We start from the raw sequence: 20,449 nt of genomic DNA, 5'->3' as shown, positions 1-20,449 counted from the left end.
GAAAAAAAATCTTTGACAAATATTAATGATTTAAATGAAAATACAAGCTGATTATTTATCCCTACACCAAAAATCTGGAATGCTCCAAAGTCAGAAGCTTTTCAAATGCCAAAATAACAACAAGTGGAATATTCCACACCTGAGATCATGGGATCAGTCAAAAAACCTGAACTCATGTGATCAATCTAAACTGGAAATGGTACATAAAATTACCTTTGGCTATTTGTGTAAGATGTATTGAAACATAAATGAACTTCATGGCTAGACATTTGTCTCATCCCTAATATATCTCAGTATGTATGCACAAATATTCAAAAATTAAAAATATCCCCAATCCAAAACAATTCAGGTCTCAAGTGTTTTGGATAAAGGAAGTTCTAGATTTATGTAAGCACAGGACTTGTACCATGGTACTGTTTACTTACTTAGAAAATATAAACATTTTCTAAATAAAGAACATTTCTAGGAGATGTTAGACATCTGAGTTAGACAGTCTGGTGACCATATCCACAAAAAAGCATCAATTTTAACAGCTGTTTTTGCACTAAGTCTCTTCACAAGATCCAAGGAATTCAGGTGAGAGGTCATAGTACCTGGTTTCAGTATGAAGATAAGAAAAGCCACATTGAAGAGGACAGGAAGAAAATTTACCCATATAACCCCTCGCCCAGATCCAAGTAGTGCAGTGTGGACACAGGCACCTCCTGCTTGAAAGACGGAGAGGGAATTAACCTTAATTCTTATACTTGAGTCCCAAAGCCAGACCCACAGAGATAAGATTCAAAGTTGGACGGGGCTCTGTTGGTTCGCCCCCAGGCCTATACCTGCAGACTAGAACTTGGCCCCTTTATAGCCAGGCATCCTCCACCATCACTTCTTCAACATCTGGCAAAAAGCAGAGCAAGATTCAATAGCCATTAAGGAGTAGGCAGTAGTGGGAGCTTAGGATCTTGTCTTGTAGTTCAGAGCTGGGCTTCTTCCACAAGACCAAGCACCTGATAAAGTCCTATGACCTCTACTCCTGGGCCAGTGCTCACATATAGAATCTCTAGATTTTCTCTAGGAAAAGGCAGAGAAATTCCTTTTGTTGAAGTGGGCTTGTTTCAGTGTTTATCACTACCAGCCTCGTGAGCCTGATATTTCACTGGTTCTGGTGACATATGACCTAGTTAAGAGCCAATCTGTGGCCAATGTACCGCCTTTACCACCCCTCCATCAATGTTGGGTAGACAAATGGAACCAAAGGACTGTGTCTTATGACTCAGTGCTAGGTTGGTAAAGGAAAGACTATGCAAATTCTAATGGTCCCTCCCTAGAATGATACCTGTGGATGGAGTCTCTATACTGGCCCCAGTACAAGGCAGAGACCTGTACCCTGGTGAGATGGACTTGTTAGGGCATGTATCATTGCTAATCTCACATGGGTCTGGTGTGCATTCTCAAGACTGCACCAGGGCCTGGTGACTGAGAGATCTGGATGTGACCCACCTAGTACCTACATGGGCAGCTGAGGGACTCCTTAATCACCCCTCCTCCAAACCTGGGCAGACAGTAAGGAACCACAGGACTGTATTGGGACTCAGTGCCAGGCCAGTTAAACTCAACATTGAGCAGTTCCTAATGGTCCCTTTCCTCAGGCCAGTGCCTGAAGATAGAGCTTCTGTGACATGCTCCAGTGCCAAGTGGAGTTTCATAGCCCCACTGTACCAGTCATTTTCCAGCCAACATCTCCAGTGGCTGGTTGGAGTGGCCTTGGCTATGAGTCCAGCTCAGCAGCAGATAGATCATAGCAGCGTAGGTTTCAGTCCTTCGCTCAGGCTGTGCTGGTCTCAGTGGGCTGTGAGGTCTGGGTATGATCCAGCATCCAAGGCATTTAGGGCCACAGGGCTAGGCATCTGGGCCTACTCTGACACTGAGAAAAGGCTCACAGGAACAAGTGAACCTGTTTTAGATACTTCCCAGATCACTCTGCAAAACACCAACTGTGGATTTAGGGGAAATCTGAGTTTGAGCTTATTTTAGGACTAAACCAGTGAAAACACACCAATGGTAGACCTGTGGCAAGTCTCAATTTAGGGTGCCATCTAGTGCTAAAATAGCAGATGTGTCCATAAACTCAGAGAAAGTAAACAGATTGCTTAGAATTTCTAGAGGAACAGCTGTAAATGGAGCCAAATTGCTATAACTAATCCTTAAATGTGAAGATAATGTCATACAGCAACAAACATCAGCCAGGGAATCAGGACCTCACCTAACCCAAAATAAGATGGCAGAGGCCCAGCACACAGGAATTGAAAGTTCCAGATACTAGGATGAAGATTTCAAAGTAGATGTTTAAAAGAATCTCAATGAACTTCAAGAGAACAGAGAGAAATGATTTAATAGATTTAATAGTCTAACAGATAGTTGATAGAGAGATGGAAGTAATTTTTAAAAAAATCAAACAGAAATCCTTCAACTAAAAAGTACACTAAGTGAAGTTAAAAATGTGATAGAAAGGAACCAGTGCTGTAGCATAACGGGTAAAGCCGCCACCTGCAGTGCCATATGAGATGCCGGTCCAAGTCCTGGCTGCCACACTTTGGATCCAGCCCTCTCCTATGGCCTGGGAAAGCAGCAGAAGATGACTCAAGTCCTTGGGCCTCTGCACCCACATGGGAGACCCAGAAGAATCTCCTGGCTCTTGGCTTTGATTCAGTCCAGCTCCAGCCATTGAGACCAACTGGGAGTGAACCAGAGGATGGAAGATCTCTCTCTGCCTCTCCTTCTCTCTCTGTGTAACTCTGACTTTCAAATAAACAAATCAATCTTTTTTTTTTTTTAAGTGATAGAAGGCTTCAATAGCAGAGTAGGTCTAACAGGAGAAAAATTAGTAAGTTCAAAGACAGGACATTTGAAAATACACAGCTTGGGGGCCAGCACTGTGGTGCAGCGGGCTAAATTCCCAGCCTGCAGCACTGGCATCCCATGTGTCTTTCAAATAAATAAAATAAATCTTTTAAAAAAAATACACAGTTGGAAGAGAAAAGGAAGAATCAATAGGAATGAAGAAAGCTTACGGGAATTTTGGGAAAGCAAGAAAAGAGTAAATGAATAACGGGTTGACAAGGGACTTGAGTTTGCCAAAGGAATAGAAAACTTCTGAAACCTAGGAACAAATAACATTTTTCCAGGTACCAGAAAGTCAGAGAACACCAGATAAATTAAACTCAGCCCAGTATACCCGAAGACATATTTTAATCAGGCTCTCTTAGGGCAGGCATTTGGCCTAGTGGTTAAGCTTCCACATGGGATTCCCAAAACCTTATCTGCATGCCCAGGTTCAAGTCTTGGCTCCACTCCCAATTCCAGTTTCCTGCTAAAGCACACCCTGGGAGCAGCAGGTGATCCTCAAGGATTTGGGTCTCTTTAACTCACATGGAATAAACAGATTTTTGTCCTTGTTCCTGGCCAGTGGTAGGGAGTGGTTAAGGAGCTTTATGTCTGTGTCTGGCTTTCTCTTTTCTCTTTCTCTTTCTTACTCTCAAATTTTGTATATAAATAAAATCAAGGTCCGCAAGACTGAAAATAAATAGGGAAATTCTCAAAGCTACAGAAGAAAAGAAATAAATAAGCCATAAAAGGATCCCTGTTCTCATGACTGCAGACATCTCAGAAGAAACCTTATAGGCCAGGAGGGAGTGTGATGAGACATTCAAAGTACTAAAGAACAAAATCACCAGCTAAGAATACTGTGCCAAGCAAAACTATCCTTCAGATACCAGCAAGAGATAAAGACATTCCCAGAGAAACAAAGCTGAGAGGATCTATCACCGCCAGACCTGTCTTTCAAGAAATGCTAAAGGGAGTTCTTCAAGCTGAAAGAGATGCTAATGAGCAAGAAGAAATTTCACAAGGTAGAAAACTCACTGATAAGAGTAAATTCACAGACAATTTCAAAACCCTGTAATGTTGTTAATATGGTGCATAAGCCATTTATATCTTTAGAATGACAACTAAAAAATTAAAGAACCTTAAAATGTAAACACATTAAAATATTGAGAGACAGGCAATAATAAAGAAAGAGGTAAAATGGGACATTAAAAATTCAAAATGTGGGCCCTGGCATTGTGGTGTGGCGGGTTAAACTGCCGCCTGTGGTGTCAGCATCCCATATGGACAGCAGTTCAAGTCCTGGTTGCTCCATTTCCTATCTAGCTCCCTACTTATGTGCATGGGAAAGCAGCAGAAGATGACCAAAGTGTTTGGGCCCCTGCCACCCACGTGGGAGACAAGGATGAAGCTCCTAGATCCTGGCTTCAGCCTGGTTCAGCCCTGGCCATTGCAGCCATCTGGGAAGTGAAGATCTCTCTCATTCTCTGTGTGTGTTTCTCTCCTTCCCTCTCTCTTTTTTTTTTCTTTTTAGATTTATTTATTTATTTGAAAGTCAGAATTACACAGAGAGAGAAGAGGCAGAGAGAAAGAGAGAGGTCTTCCATCCGCTGGTTCACTCGCCAATTGGCTACAACGGCTAGAGCTGTACCAATCTGCAGCCAGGAGCCAGGAGCCTCCTCCGGGTCTCCCACATGGGTGCAGGGGCCCAGGACTTGGGCCATCTTCCATTGCTTTCCCAGGCCATAGCAGAGAGCTGGATTGGAAGTGGAGCAGCTGGGACCCAAACTAGCGCCCATATGGAGTGCTGGCACTGTAGGCGATGGCTTTACCCACTACACCACAGTTATGACCCACTGACTCTTTTAAATAAACAAATCTATTTTAAAAATTCAAAATGAGGGGGCACACCTAGTGGTATTGCAAGTTAAAGCACTGCTTGTGATGTGGGCATCCCATAACAGACCATGGGTTCCAGTCCTAGCTGTTCTGCTTCCAATCCAGCTCCCTGCTAGTGCACATGGGAAAGCAGCAGGAACATGATCTAAGTGCTTGGGCCCTTGCCACACATGAGGGAGACCCAGATGGATTTCTTGGCTCCTGGCTTTGGCCTGTCCCAGTCCCAGCTGTTGTGGCCATTTGGGAAGTGAACCAACAGACGGAAGATATCTTTCTCTGTCTTTCCCTCTCTCCGTCACTCTGCTTTCAAATAAATAAATTAAATCTAAAAAATTCAAAATTTGTGGATAAATGGAGTAAAAATTTTGAGCTCTCTATTAGTAATTTTTTAACTCTTTCTTCTCTTGCTCCATTTAAACCTTTGTAATAAATGTCAGGTTATGGGCCGGCACTGTGGCGTAGTGAGTATAGCCACCTCCTGTGGTGCCAGCATCCCAAATGCATGCCGGTTCAAGTCCTGGCTTCTCCACTTCTGATCCAGCTCTCTGCTAATGGCCCAGGAAAGCAATAGATTTCCCAAGTCCTTGGGCTCCTGCACCTGCATGGGAGACCTGGAAGAAGTTCCTGGCTTTGGATCAGCACAGCTCTGGTCGTTGTGGCCAATTAGGGAGTGAGCCAGTGGATGGACCGCTCTCTCTTTCTCTCTCTCTGCCTCTCCTTCTGTGTTACTCTTTCAAATAAATAATAAATAAATCTTTTTTTAAAAAAATAAATGCCAGGTTGCTATCATTTCAAAATAGCTTGTTATAGGCAACAAATATTTCTATGCCTCATCCTTATCACAAAGCAAAAATCTATAATAAGCTTTCCAAAAGTGATAAGCAAGGAATCAAAACACACTTCTAGAGAAGATCATAACCACAAAGGAATACTGTAAAAGAAGGCAAAAGAAAAGAATTACAATAAAACTAGAAAATGATTGTTAAATTGGCAGTAGTTAAGACCTTATCAATAATTACCTTAAATGCAAGCAGATTAATTTTTCCAATTAAAAGACATGGAGCTGGCCAGAGCCACGGCTCACTAGGCTAATCCTCCGCCTGTGGCGCTGGCACCCCAGGTTCTAGTCCCGGTTGGGGCACCAGATTCTGTCCCGGTTGCCCTTCTTCCTGTCCAGCTCTCTGCTGTGGCCCGGGAGTGCAGTGGAGGATGGCCCAAGTGCTTGGGCCCTGCACCCCATGGGAGACCAGGAGAAGCACCTGGCTCCTGGCTTCGGATTGGCCGCAGTGGCCATTGCAGAGTGAACCAAGGGAAAAGGAAGACCTTTGTCTCTATCTCTCTCTCTCACTGTCTACTCTGCCTGTCAAAAAAAAAAAAAAAAGACATGGAGTTTATCTAATGGTTAATAAACAATTATACTTCTTATAATAAACTCAATTTCACCTCTACAGACATGTATGGACTGAAATGAAAGAATAGATAAATATATTTTACTCAAATGGAACCCAAAAGAAAGCAAGAGCAGCCATACTAACATCAGATAACATAAAACTGAATTTAAAAAGCAGCAAAAAGAGACAAGGAAGATCATTATTATATAATAGGGGTTTCAATCAAACAAGATGAAATGAAAATGGTAAATATATGCATACTTAATATCAGAGCACCCAAATATATAAAGTAAATATTAACAAACCTGAAAGAGATAGATTCCAATACAATAATACTTTCAGAAATGAACATATAATCTAGACAAAAACAAATCAACAAAGAAACAACAGGGTTAAATTGTACCCTAGATTAGAGTGAACAGACCTCTATAGAACATTCCATCCAACAGGTCTAGAATACACATTCTTCTCAATAGATCATTAAATATTCTCCAAGATAGATTATATGGTAGTTCACAAAACCAGTCTCAACAAATTTAAGAAACAGAGATTGTATCAAGTGTCTTTTCTGAGCACAATACAATAAAACTAGATCAATAACAAGAAAAAGTTTGGAAGTCACATAAATATATGGAAATTAAAAAAATTTACTCCTAAGCAAAACTTATGGATCAAGGAAGATACTAAGGGAATTTAAAAATTCCTTGAAATAAATGAAAGTGGATTACAGCGTTCTAAAACCTATGAGATCCAGCAAAAATAGTCATCAAAGGGAATGCTAGGCAATCGATGCCTACCTCAAAACACAGAAAATCCCCAACAACTGCACTCATGGTGATCACAGCACCTCATAGAACTAGAAAAATAAGAACAACCAAACCCAAAATTACTAGGAAAAAAGAAATAATAAAATTCAGGGATGGATGATATGGTGCAGGGGTTTAAGCCATTGCTTAGGATGCTGGAATTCATATCCAAGCACCAGGGATCAAGTCTTGCCTCCACTGCCAGTCCAGCTTCCTACTAGTGCATACCCTGGGAGGCAGCAGATGGCTCAAGTACTTGCATCCTTGTCATCCATGTGGGAGACCCAGAAGGAGTTTCTGCCTCCTGGTTTCAGCCTGTCCCAGCTCTGGTTGTTGTGGGCATTTAAAGAGTGAATCAGTAGATGGAAGATTCCCCTCCCCCTTTCAAATACACAAAGGTAAATCACTAAACTTAAAAATCTCAGAGCACAAATAAATGACATAGACCCTAAAATCTTACAAAAATAAAGAAAAAAAGGATGACTTTCTGAAAAAGTAAACACAACTGACAAACCCTTAGCTAGATTAACTAGGAAAAAAAGATTCAAATTCAAAAAATTAGAGATGAAAAGAGCAACATTATATCTGATGCCATAGAAATGCAAAGAATTAGAGACCATTATAAACAATTGTATGGCAAAAAATTTGACAGCCTAAAAGAAATGGAAAAAAATCTCAACATAAACACTTTATCAGGACTGAATCATGAAGAAATAGAATACCTAAACAGCACAATTATGAGTAGTTCAGTTGAGTCAGTAATTACAATATTCCATCAAAGAAAAATCCTGGACCAGATGACTTTACTGTGGAATATTACCAATCATTTAAAGAAAAATTAAAGCCAATTCTTCTTAAATTACTCCAACAAATAGCAGAGAAGGGAATTCTTCCAAACTCATTTAACAAGTGTAGCATTACCTGGATACCAAAAACAGACAAGGACATAACAACAAAAAGGAAAGCTTCAGGCTGGTATTTTTGATGAATACAGATGGAAAAGTCCTCACCAAAGCTGGCGTCGCGGCTCACTAGGCTAATCCTCCACCTAGCAGTGCCGGCACGCCGGGTTCTAGTCCCAGTCGGGGTGCCAGATTCTGTCCCGGTTGCCCCTCTTCCAGGCCAGCTCTCTGCTGTGGCCAGGGAGTGCAGTGGAGGATGGCCCAGGTGCTTGGGCCCTGCACCCCATGGGAGACCAGGAAAAGCACCTGGCTCCTGGCTCCTGCCATCGGATCAGCGCGGTGCGCCGGCCGCAGCGCGCTGGCCGCGGCGGCCATCGGAGGGTGAACCAACGGCAAAGGAAGACCTTTCTCTCTGTCTCTCTCTCTCACTGTCCACTCTGCCTGTCAAAAAATAAAAAAAAAAAGAAAAAAAGAAAAGTCCTCACCAAAATACTAGCAATACCATGCAGCAGCACATTAAAAATTCACATGATCACAGAAAGAATGAAGAGACAGTTCAACATACACAAATCACTAAACACTATACATCGCATCAACAGAATGAAGAACAAAACCCATGTGATCATCTCAATAGACGCAGGAAAAGGTGTTTGATAAAATGCAACATGCTTTTATAATAAAAATTTGTAATAAATTAGATATCAAGGAAGGTACCTCAATATAAAAAAAGGCCATAGATAACAAGCTGAGAGTATCACACTGACTGGGAAAAAGCTAAAAGGCATTCTTTTTAACATCTGGAATGAGACAAGGTTGCCCATTTTCACCATTTTCCTTTAATGTAGTGCTGGAAGTCCTAACCAAAGCAATTAGGCAAGAGAAAACAAATTGCATGGGGCTGGCGCTGTGGTGTAGTGGGTAAAGTTGCTGTCTGCAGTGCAAGCATCTCATATGGGCACCAGTTCAAGGCCCAGCTGCTCCACTTCCAATCCAGCTCTCTGTTATGGCCTGGGAAAGCAGTAGAAGATGGCCCAAGTGCTTGGGCCCCTGCACCCACGTGGGAGACCCAGAAGAAGCTCCTGGCTCCTGGCTTCAGATCGGCGCAGCTCTGGCTGATGCGGCCAATTGGGGAGTGAACCAGTGGATGGAAGACCTCTCTCTCTCTGCCTCTCCTTCTCTCTCTGTGTAACTCTGACTTTCAAATAACAAACCTTTTTTTTTTTTTTAAAGTGCATTTAAGTTGGAAAGGAGAAAATCAAATTTCCATTGCTTACATGTGACATGATCTTGTAGATAATCTAGGAAACTCCAAAGACTCCCCCCCCCAAATCTATTATAACTATAAACAAATCCAGCAAAGTCAATATCAGTAGCATTGTTCTATACCAATAGTGAATTATCTGAAAAAGAAATCAAGATGGCAATCTCATTTCCAAGAGCCAAAAAAAAAAAAAACCTAGGAATAAATTTAGTCAATGAGGTGAAATATATCTACAATGAAAACTATAAATTATTGATGAAAGAAACTGAAGAGGATGCAAAGAAATCGAGACATCCCATATTCATAGATTTCAAGAATAAATATTGTGAAAATGTCTGTACCCCAGAAGTGTAGATCACTTTTTAGTGATTGAAGTAGTTCAATCTGTATCAAAATACTAATAATATTTTTCAGAGAACAGGAGAAACCACTACTAATGATTTTATATTAGTAATTTATATACTCTATATTCTGATATTATATACTTTCCTGCATATTTAAAATATAAATTTTTTCCTAACAATCTGATCTGTTTTAGTCCTTTTCCTTGTCCAAACTAATTTTTACTACACCTTTACTTTAAAATAAATATTTTCACACAATTATTTGAGCTTCTGAGTTTAAGAATTTAAAATAGTGTTTTCATCAAGAAGTTAGAAATCAGACAAACTTGAATTTAGGTACCAATTATGTCAATTATTAGAGTTTTGAGAGTATGAAAACTATTAATCTTTCTAATGATTAGTTTTTCCTTGTAAAATGCTGACAGAGTGCCTACCTCACAGAGTTGTAAAGATTACATTGTTTGGCACTTATTACGTATAACTATTCCCACTTCTACAGTTTCTTCCTATTTTCCTAGGCATGGTGTAATGTCCTATTTTTATACTAGATCTGATAAAATATAAAGTCTTAGAGAAAATACTGTCTGAGGTTGCATCTACAAACACTATCTACTTCCTTTTAATACTGCAATCAGATTCTCATGGGTTCCAATCGTTGTTTTAAGGGTTTTTTTTTTTTTTTTAATCCTAAACTATAGCCAAGATATGACTGCTGACATCAGCAGGAGTTCACACATTAAGAAGTCACAATAGAGCTGAGGAATAAAAGGTAATTAATAAGTCAAGTAGTACGGCAGGAATTGGAAACACATTGTCTTTAGTCCCGGAAGATAGATGAACCTGTAACATCAAAAATGATTCCATGGCTTCTTTGCTATGAATTCAGGCCACATCAACTTACTTCAGTTTCTTGGCCATACTATGCAGTTTTATATCTCTGTACCTTGGCAGTACTTTACTTCTCCCTGGAATTCTCTTTTCTTTCCTTCTTTTGTCCACCTAACAGACTCTTCTCAATGAGCAAATATAGTGTATGTGTACCTCCTTCATGCAGTGTTTCAGGTCATATTATTAAAAATCATGTCCATCAAGCTCAATATCAATATATTTTTAAAGCCTCTCTAGTCCTCTCTCCCATGGGACCTGATTACCTCTGTTGTAGTTCTTATATGAGGCACTACTATTTTCATTCATCTGCATGTTCTCTAAATCACTGAGCCTTACCACACACTGCATATTTGGCAGAGAGAGATGCATAGCTAATGTGTGTTAAATAACTGACACAGTGCAGTATCCAGGTACCTTTGATTCATCCAACCCTGAAGTCTGTGAACTTTTGAGCTATACATTCATCCTATTCACTCATTTATCCATTCCTTCTATTCATTCCATCCATCGCATCTATTCCATACAACTGCACATCTATTCTACACATTTGCTCACCCATTCTGCCATCCTATCCATCTATCTCCCCAGTACTACTCATCCACTCATCCAGTCTATCTATCCCATCTGTCCTATCCATCCATCCATCCATCTATCCAGAAAATATTTAGTATGTGATAGATAATGATGGGCACTAGAGATAAAAATGAGAAGCATATAATTTATTTACAATGCAAAGGAATTTTACTTTTTATGGTAGTTAGCATCACATTACAATTTTTTTTTTTTGACATGCAGAGTGGACAGTGAGAGAGAGAGACAGAGAGAAAGGTCTTCCTTTTTGCCGTTGGTTCACCCTCCAATGGCCGCCGCGGCCAGCATGCTGCAGCCGGCACACCGTGCTGATCCGATGGCAGGAGCCAGGTACTTATCCTGGTCTGCTATGGGGTGCAGGGCCCAAGCACTTGGGCCATCCTCCACTGCACTCCCGGGCCACAGCAGAGAGCTGGCCTGGAAGAGGGGCAACCGGGACAGAATCCGGTGCCCTGACCGGGACTAGAACCCGGTGTGCCGGCGCCGCAAGGCGGAGGATTAGCCTAGTGAGCCGCGGTGCCGGCCACATTACAATTTTTATGGCATAAGAGTTAACATTAAGATTCTGGAAAAATATAAATTTCCTTTTTCCATTAGGATGCTAGATTTTAAAGAAAAAGTGAATAATGTGGTATCTTTTAATTTAATAAGTGATGCTTTTATAATGTGCAATTACTACATAGAGATTTACTGTATGTAAATGATAAAGCAAAATATATTATATTTTCATGTTTATGGTTTTGAAAATTTATCTCATCAATAAATACTGGCTATTATTTAGTAAATAAAGACACAAAATATTAATCTTGGATACAAACAACATCTTCAAACTTGTGGGCATCCAAACAGATATTTAAAATGCTGTGACAAACTCTAGTCTCAAGTTTTATATTTTTAATTTTTTTAACTTTTATTTTTCTTGGAAAGACAGAGATACAGAGAGAGATCTTTCATTCATTGGTTTACTCTCCAAGTTCCCAACACCCAGGGCTGGGCCAAACCAAAGCCACAAGCCCAGAACACAATCCAGCACTCCCATAGGGATTGCAGGGATCCATGAACTTGAGCTATCATATGCTGTTTACCAGCATGCACATTAGCAGGAAGCTGCAGTTGCAAGCAGAGCCAGGACTTGAACCCAGGCACTCTGATAGGGGATACAGGGATCCAAACTATTGTCTTAACCACTAGCTCAAACACTGATATAATCTTTTTCCAAAGTAATAAAGTCCACAAGAAACATAAGACACCTAAGGTTTCTTACATTTATTAAGGAATAAAATCCACATCGAGATATTATCTCTGTGGTTACTTTGATATGATGTGCAAGAGAGCTGGAAAGTTACTGGTACTTGAAATGGGCCTGAATGTGTAGGCTAACATAGCTTTGATTCTTATTCTTTGATCTTCATCTCAGGTCTTTGATGTTATAATAAATATCAAATACCAGTTTGACAATGATGATTACTATAATTTGAGATGTTCTGTACTCTAAAATAGCAAACAATCTTTACAGCATTAAACCGATTTTCAGAAATATGTCCTGATTAGGTTAGGATACTGTTATTTACGTTATTTTTTTGTTATTGTAGGAATCAAGACATTTAAGTTATATAGCTTGAATGCCACGATTGCCCATATGCCATGGTTGTGCTAGTTGGCAGCCAGAGAACTGAAGCATGGCTAATGTGTTCATACTGGTTATTTTCATGACTGGTAAAAAGTGTGCAGTTACACTGAATGTGTCTCTAGTCATTCCAATCTGGCACACCATTATTAGTTTGTAAATTTCAGTTTATCCATAAGGGACAAAAATAGGACCAACATGAACTTTATCTCAAAATATTTTTATAGGTCATCCAGTTGGCTATCACTTCTTACTTTTGTCCTTGTTAACCTATTGCTGTGCTATAAATCTAAGTGCTGACAATTGTCATTGCATCCATACCATATGACCCTGCCTGCACATGAAAGCAGAAGCTATTCTATATAAGAAATAGGAATGTGTTTTAAGGCTTTCATTGTAGAGATCTCAAATCTAATTTTCCCATTGCCTGCTTTAACAAACAGCCAGATGTGCCTCAAGAAAATATGTTGGCCCCCAAGGAATGGTAAAAATGAGTCTTTGGAAAGCAACAAATCCTGTAAAATAGCCATGTTAAATGAAAATATCATTATGAATATAGTCCTGAGAAAATAAAATGAATCATATACTACTGTTACAAGTAACCCCTTATATTTAGAATTTTTCAAAGTCTGTCCATATACTATAGAATAAAATATAAACCTTAGTACATCTCTATCTAACAACTTCACTGTTCTCTTTCACAAAATCTCTGCTCAGGTCTTTGTTTTTCTTGTCATTCCTGAACACACCATATGCTCCTGCCTCAGGGCTATGCACTTGAACTTTCTACTTTCTATTCTCATCAAGCTTCTGTCCACGTTTCCTCCCTTCTTACCACTATTTATATATTTAATTACTGATTATTTACAACACTAATCCCTTACATGTACTATATTATTTAGTTCTCACAGTAACCCTACAACATAGGTATCTTGATTCATAGAGGTTGTCAGTAAAGTGATAAAGGTCAGATTTTTTTTTTTTTAAGATTTATTTATTTATCTGAAAGTCAGAGTTACACAGAGAGAGGAGAGGCAGAGAGAGAGAGAGGTCCTCCATCCATTGGTTGACTCCCCAGTTGGCTGCAACAGCTGAGGTGTGCCGATCTGAAGCCAGGAGCCAGGAGCTTCTTCTGTGTCTCCCACATGGGTAGCAGGGGCCCAAGTACTTGGGCCATCTTCCACTGCTTTCCCAGGTACATTAGCAGGGAGCTGGATTGGAAGTGGAGTAGGCTAGACTTGAACTGGCACACCAATATGGGATGCCAGTAGTAAAAGTGGTAGCTTAATCCACTGCACAACAAGGCTGGCCCAGAGGTCAGGTTTATATCCCAAGATTTCCAGATCAAGGACAGGTGCCCCATCCACTAATATGTGGACACTTTCAAGCCAGCACTTCTGAGTTTCACTGTGGATTTAGTTTCTTATCACATTGGTTGATACAGCTGTCTGTGTAGAGCTCTGACCTTATTAAGCGTGTTGGAACTTAGGAATCTCTGCTCTCTAATGTTCTTGTGTCTTCATTTACTCCTTATGTTTAGCTGTAGCATTTATTAGGGTCTTGATAAAGACATACCAGTTGAAAATAATGTTAATAATAAAAATTGATTTAAAAATAAATCATTATGTTCATTTCTCCAAGGACCCTATGAGGTATTTAAGTTCTTTCATCTAGCCCCAGTGCATGGGTGAGGAAACAGGTGTCCTCATCTTCTTTTTTTAAAGGCAGAGTTACAGAGACAGGGAGAGAGAGAAAGATCTTCCATTCTCTGGTTGCCTCCACAAATGGCCACAAACTGCCAGAGCTGGGACAATCAGACAGCTGGGATTCGAACTGGTGCCCGTTAGGGATGCCCACATTGCAGGCAGCGACTTAACCCATTACTCCACAGCACTGGCCCCAAAGAAATAGACTTTTAATCCTTTTGCAAGTTTGTGTTTAAAAATGGGATATAAGACTTTGGATTTTGATGGCTTTGGTTAGAATCTACCTCTACCATTTTTAATCCTAGGGAAATTACATAACCTAAGTTTTAGCTCATTCATAAAATGGGAGATAATAAAAGTGCCTAGTTCATGTACAGAGTTGTTGTAAGGATTAAGTTAGATCACATCTAAGCCAGGCTTGGCAAGTGTCTGCTAACTTTACCATTTTTGTAGTCATATAAATGGTATATGTGTTAGGCCTTTAGGAGACAGAGATCAATAAAACATCATTTATGTTCTCAAGAAACCTGCAGCTTTTGACGGCCCATAGCTGCCATGTGGGCCAGGTATAATGTTGAATTGTGTGCACATTATTGCAAGGACACAGTGAAGGGAAAAGCTGTTTCTGCCTTTAAGAATCGGGGGAGCGGGCAGAGGAGAGAGAGAGAGAGCGAGCGAGCGAGCAAATGTGAACACTGTTCTTTCTGTTCAATTTTTCCTAAGAAATGCAATCTATTAACTTAAACAAGCAGGAGAGATTCAGGGATATTTGCCAGGAGGGTTCCTGTTGGGTGTGAGTCTCGAAGGAGGAGGTGAGAGAAGATGTCAGGAAATGACCGGAGTGAGGTCTGCCCGGGAGCAAGGCCAGGTGCACGTTCAGAGTTCTCTCAATGTCACCTAAGAAAATCCTTGTGGAAATCCTAATGGAGGTAATCCCTGTGTTTTATGTTCCCTAGCATGTCATTATTAATAGTTACATTTTCCAACTAAGTTGTATTAGGTTATCTATTAACAATTTGAAAAGACATAATTTGTAGAAATATATGTAATATATGTGACAAGGGATTCATCGCTTTAATTTTCAAAGACTCTTAACTCAATGATAAAGACACAGAAACTCCATAGAATATGAGTGAAATACCTGGGCAGGCGGGTAATTCACAAAAGAAATAAATATATGGCTAACCAGTTAAAATCACTAGTAAGCAAACAAATGTATCTTAAATGTAAAACCACTTTCACTTACCAAATTGGTAAAAAAAAAATTGGTATGTATATATAGAGATATTTTTTATTCTAGTCATTATTGACCACAGTTTGGTGAAATGGGCATGGTCATAAAAGACAATTTGGCAACAATTACCAAAGTTCTTAAAAGTGCTCACTGCTTTGACTCAGAAATGGACTTTAGAAATCCATCCCAGGAACATGACCCTGTGTATGCACATGGATTAACTGCTCTCATTCATTGTAGCAACAATAATAAGAAAGAAAAACTAGAAAAAAATCAGCATTCAATAATAAATGGTTATATAAATAAAATATAATGCATCCCTGTAATGGAATACCATGAATATTTGAAAATGACTTCATAAGAGAATATTTAATGACATGTATAAACCTTGATAATATACTGCAATTTTTAAAAGCAGCTTATAGGGACCAGCACTGTGGTGTAGCAGATAAAGCCACCACCTGCAGTACCAGCATCCCATATAGGCGCTGGTTCGAGTCCCAGCTTCTCCTCTTCCAATACAGCTCTCTGCTATGGCCTGGGAAAGCAGTGGAAGATGACCCAAGTCCTTTGGCCCCTGAACCTACATGGTAGACCTGGGACAAGCTCCTGGCTCCTGGCTCCAGATCAGCTCAGCTCCAACCATTGTGGCCATTTGGAGAGTGAACCAGCAGCTGGAAATCACCCCCCACCCCACAACCTCTGCTTCTCTGTAACTCTGCCTTTCAAATAAATAAATAAATCTTTTTCAAAAAAGCAGCCTATCAAATAATACGTATAAATGTCCTGCTTTAATTATAATATATAAATGCATTGAAATATGAGTGAATATATATGCTTATATATATATATGCTTATAAAAGTTAAATTAGTCTAGCATTGACTTCTCGACAGTAAAATTCCTGATAACTTTTACTCTAAGTTTTTCTGTAATTATCATGATTTATTTTATAGTCAAAAAGAATTAGCAGAGGGCACATGTTTGGAACAGCAGATAAGGTGCTGCTTAGATATGTGCATCCCATATTGGAATGTCTGTTCCAGCTCCCCGCTTTTCTAATCCAGCTTCCTGCTAATGCACACCCTGGGGTTTGGGATGGGGGTGGGGAGCAGAGAAGATAATGGCTCAGGTATTTGGGTCCCTGCCACCCATTTGGGAGACCTATATTGAATTTTAGTCTCCTGGCTTTGGTCTGGCATAGCCTTAGCTGTTGTAGGCATTTGGGGATTGAACCAGCAGACAAAAAATCTCTGTCTGCTTGTCTGTTTATCTCTGTCAAATAGAAATGAGTAAAAATTTAAAAACAGAATTAGTGGTTAAGAATAATTTGTTTAGAAGTTGATTTGATTTGCCAGCGCCATGGCTCACTAGGTTAATCCTCCGCCTGCGGCGCCGGCACCCCAGGTTCTAGTTCCAGTTGGGGCGCCAGTTCTGTCCTGGTTGCTCCTCTTCCAGTCCAGCTCTCTGCTGTGGCCTGTGAGTGCAGTGGAGGATGGCCCAAGTGCTTGGGCCCTGCACCCGCGTTGGAGACCAGGAAGAAGCACCTGGCTCCTGGCTTTGGATCGGCGCAGTGCATGGGCCACAACGCGTGGACCATAGTGGCCATTTGGGGATGAACCAACAGAAGGAAGACCTTTCTCTCTCTCTCTCTCTTTCTCTAACTCTGCATGTCAACAACAACAACAACAAAAAAAAGAAGTTGATTTGATCTAAAAGGATTATAGGCCCCTTTAATATATTGTATTAATACTTGTAAATAAGGGATCTAAGTAGTAGATATAGAAAAGCCACATAAATATTTGATAAATGGCTGATTTATTATAACTCTTTATATACTCATATTTATATAAAATATATATACACTCATATTCATATATACATCTTAAATTTCATCAGCACATTTACATTATTTTAGACGTAAATTCATTACATGTTATTGAAATCTGACTTAGATCTGTAAGTTCAAGAAGTATCCTATTCTGTTGCTTTAAGTTTTTATGAAGCAGAAAGATGTGTTTTATAGAGAAAAGCTAGCATTATTAAGGAATCAGCTTTAGCTCTATAACAAATCATCCAAAACTCAGTGACTTAAAGTAACACTATTTTCCTGATTTTGTGGGTTGACTAAAAATTTCTTCTGGGCTCATCTTTAGGTCAGGTGGTGGTTTGAATGGAGCAAAAAAGTACTGAATGGCCTCACCACATGTCTGGTGTTTGGCTTGGTGTCAGCTGGGGCACCAGGGCTGGACAGGGCCACACATCTCTCCTCATCCATGTTTCCAAGAGCAGCGAGAGAGCATGCCCTAATGTGTAAGCACTTTCAAGCTTTTGTTTGCTTCTCGTTTGTTACTGTCTCATTGACAGAAGCAGAAACATCAACACTGGGGGGAGGGAGGGAGCATTTGGTACAAAGGTTAAGTCGTCACAGGGGACGTTCACATTCTGTATCAGAGTGCCCAGGTTCGGGTCCTGGTTGCTTCTGATCCCAGCTCTCTCTTAATGTGCAGATGAGGGCTCAGGTTCTTGGGTGCCTTCCGCCTACACATTGTGCATGTTGAACTCCAGGCTCCTGGCTTTGGACTGGCCCAGCTCTGGCTGTTGTGGGCATTTGGGGAGCGAATCACTGGGTGGAAGATTCATTCTCTCTCTCTTTCCCCTCTCCCTCCGTGTCACTTATCTTTTAAATAAACAATGAAAATAAATAATTAAAATGTAAAAAGGAAAAAAAAGACACAGGAAGCCTAACTTCAACTTTCTCTTGATGGAAAGTGTAAACTCATATTCTAAAAGCGTGTGCATATGAGGATGGGGAAAAAAATCATTGCCATTTTGGGATCTACCACAATTTATAAAGTGATACTGTTGGAATTTTGGAAGGTAGTTCTAGATATACCAAAGATAAGTTTCAAATTTGAACACACAGGGCTCTAAAACGCACATTTCATTTTAAAAAATGGAACTTATATCCATAGTTCACCTGAGTTACTCAACACATGTGGTTATTGTAATGTATTGAAGGAAAAGCACCCTCAGAAACAACTCTGTGAGTAGCCAGGGACTGAAATGTACACGCCAAGGCAGGGGATGGTGGCAGATGAAAATACACACCAAAGCAAGAAGACAACCTTGGACAAGGTTATGGAGCTTGGATTTTCTACTACAGACATTGTGGAAGCGAGGAGGCTTTTAGGCAGAGGAGTGACAACTTCAGAAAGCTAGATCTGGAGATGGTGTGAAGGGTGAATTCAAGGGCAAAGCTCAGGAGGCTTCTGGAACATACCTGGCAAAAGAAGAACCGAGCCAGCACTTGGGCAATGATATGATCAGCTGGGACATAAGGAGAGCTCTTCGTTGTAGTATTTGCAAATGTCTGCGCTAGAAATACTCTACCATAGCCAATTTCAAGTAATAATAAATGTCGTATCACTGAGCATGGAACTGGAAAGAGTTGTGCATAATCAGTTACTGGGAGCTTCTGAGAGCCGGCTCCAGCACACTGATGGTCAAGAGTGTTTTCTGGAGGGGGTCTACACATCTTATCTAAGAGAAATCTAATCCTCAAAAACTCCAGCAAAGAAGTATTATTACTCCCCCTTGTCAAGTAGGACATAGTTCATCAGCAATGCACTTATGGCTAGTACATGTTAAAATTGGGGTTCAAACCCAGCTCAGTCTAAAGAAATCATACTTCAGAGTTACTAGTTGAATTTTAAATAACCTTGGTTTATTTATTTTCTTAATTATCCTTTCTTCCTTTGTAAGAAATTGGACAAGTTCTGTAACTATGACATATGTCAAAAAGTTACTGTGGAGAAACAGACACTATATTAAAAGTAAAGATAAAAATCTTTAAAAAGAATGTCAGATGTGGTTTGGGATGCTTTCATTTCATGTCAGAGTACTTGGTTTCTGCTTCTGATTCCAGCTTCCTGCTAATGTGCGCTCTAGAAAGCACTCAGGCAGACCTAAATTGAGACAACTCTGGCCCAGCCTTGGCTGTTGGAGGCCATTTGGAGAATGAACCAGCAGATGGAAGATCTCTCTCTGTCTCTGTTTCTATGCCTTTCCAATAAAATGAAACAAAGTAAATATTTTTTAGAAGTACCTATTATATAGAGTTCATCTGTGATACTCAAACAATGCTAGTTCTTCCTTCTTTCCAGAAACTGTTAAATGTAAATTTAAAGCAGAAAAAAGAAAACAGCCTGTTTTCAATTATATTAGGATTATATCACAATGAAAAATTGAATCTACACAATTTCTCTCTTGGACGTTAGTATTCCTAGGAAGTTGTTTTGGTTTTTTTTTTTTTTTTTTTTTCTGGATCTGTGCAAAAAAGTTTGGAAACCACACCTTATTCTTGGTAAATTAAAAAATACTAATTAATTTTTATTTCTTCTATTTCAAAAGGTTATCTGAAATTGATATTTTCCTTTTCTCTAACTGAATTTCTATGTCATTTGATCATGAAACAGAAAAGCTGGCTCACCTGACTAATGGCCTTTGTAGAAAGCAACTAATCTTCAGTTACACACTTAGTTAATGCCTGCAGCTTGGTGGATTTAGCTAAATGGGAGCAGAACAAAAATGCAGAGTTTTATGAGCCTTGTATTTGAAGAACAAACATAAGTGGGAACAAGACAGTCTTTTTCTTTTGTGTTCTTAACCCCTCCTTTCACCTGTCCTTTTCCCACCATCTTGTGTACACGGGGCTCTAAAATGCACTTGTATTCTTTAGAAAGGATATATTAAATGGCCAGCATTGTAGTGTAGCAGGAAAAGCCATCACCTGCAATGCTGGCATATTCTATGGGCAGCTGTTTGAGTCCCAGCTCTTTGCTAACGGCCTAAGAAAAACAGAGGAAGAAGTGCTTGGGCCCCTGCCAACCATGTGGGAGACTCAGATGAAGTTCTAGGCTCCTGGCTTT

At 40.0% G+C, this 20,449-nt stretch overlaps 1 long non-coding RNA gene across 1 annotated transcript in view; it reads left to right on the top strand.

Moving 5' to 3' along the window:
- The window catches only part of LOC149123525 (uncharacterized), a 42,375-nt gene extending 26,099 nt beyond the window's left edge, over window positions 1-16,276 (top strand). Inside the window, exon 3 of the long non-coding RNA XR_016216895.1 lies at window positions 16,045-16,276. This is a non-coding gene — a long non-coding RNA (uncharacterized LOC149123525). The remainder of the gene's footprint in view (window positions 1-16,044) is intronic.
- Window positions 16,277-20,449: the final 4,173 nt, after the last annotated feature.

Source organism: Oryctolagus cuniculus, chromosome 11 (genome assembly GCF_051225735.1).
Source record: "Oryctolagus cuniculus isolate XC-2025 breed Fujian yellow rabbit chromosome 11, ASM5122573v1, whole genome shotgun sequence".
NCBI classification, from domain to species: domain Eukaryota; kingdom Metazoa; phylum Chordata; class Mammalia; order Lagomorpha; family Leporidae; genus Oryctolagus; species Oryctolagus cuniculus.
This window is presented reverse-complemented; position numbering and strand designations above follow the sequence as displayed.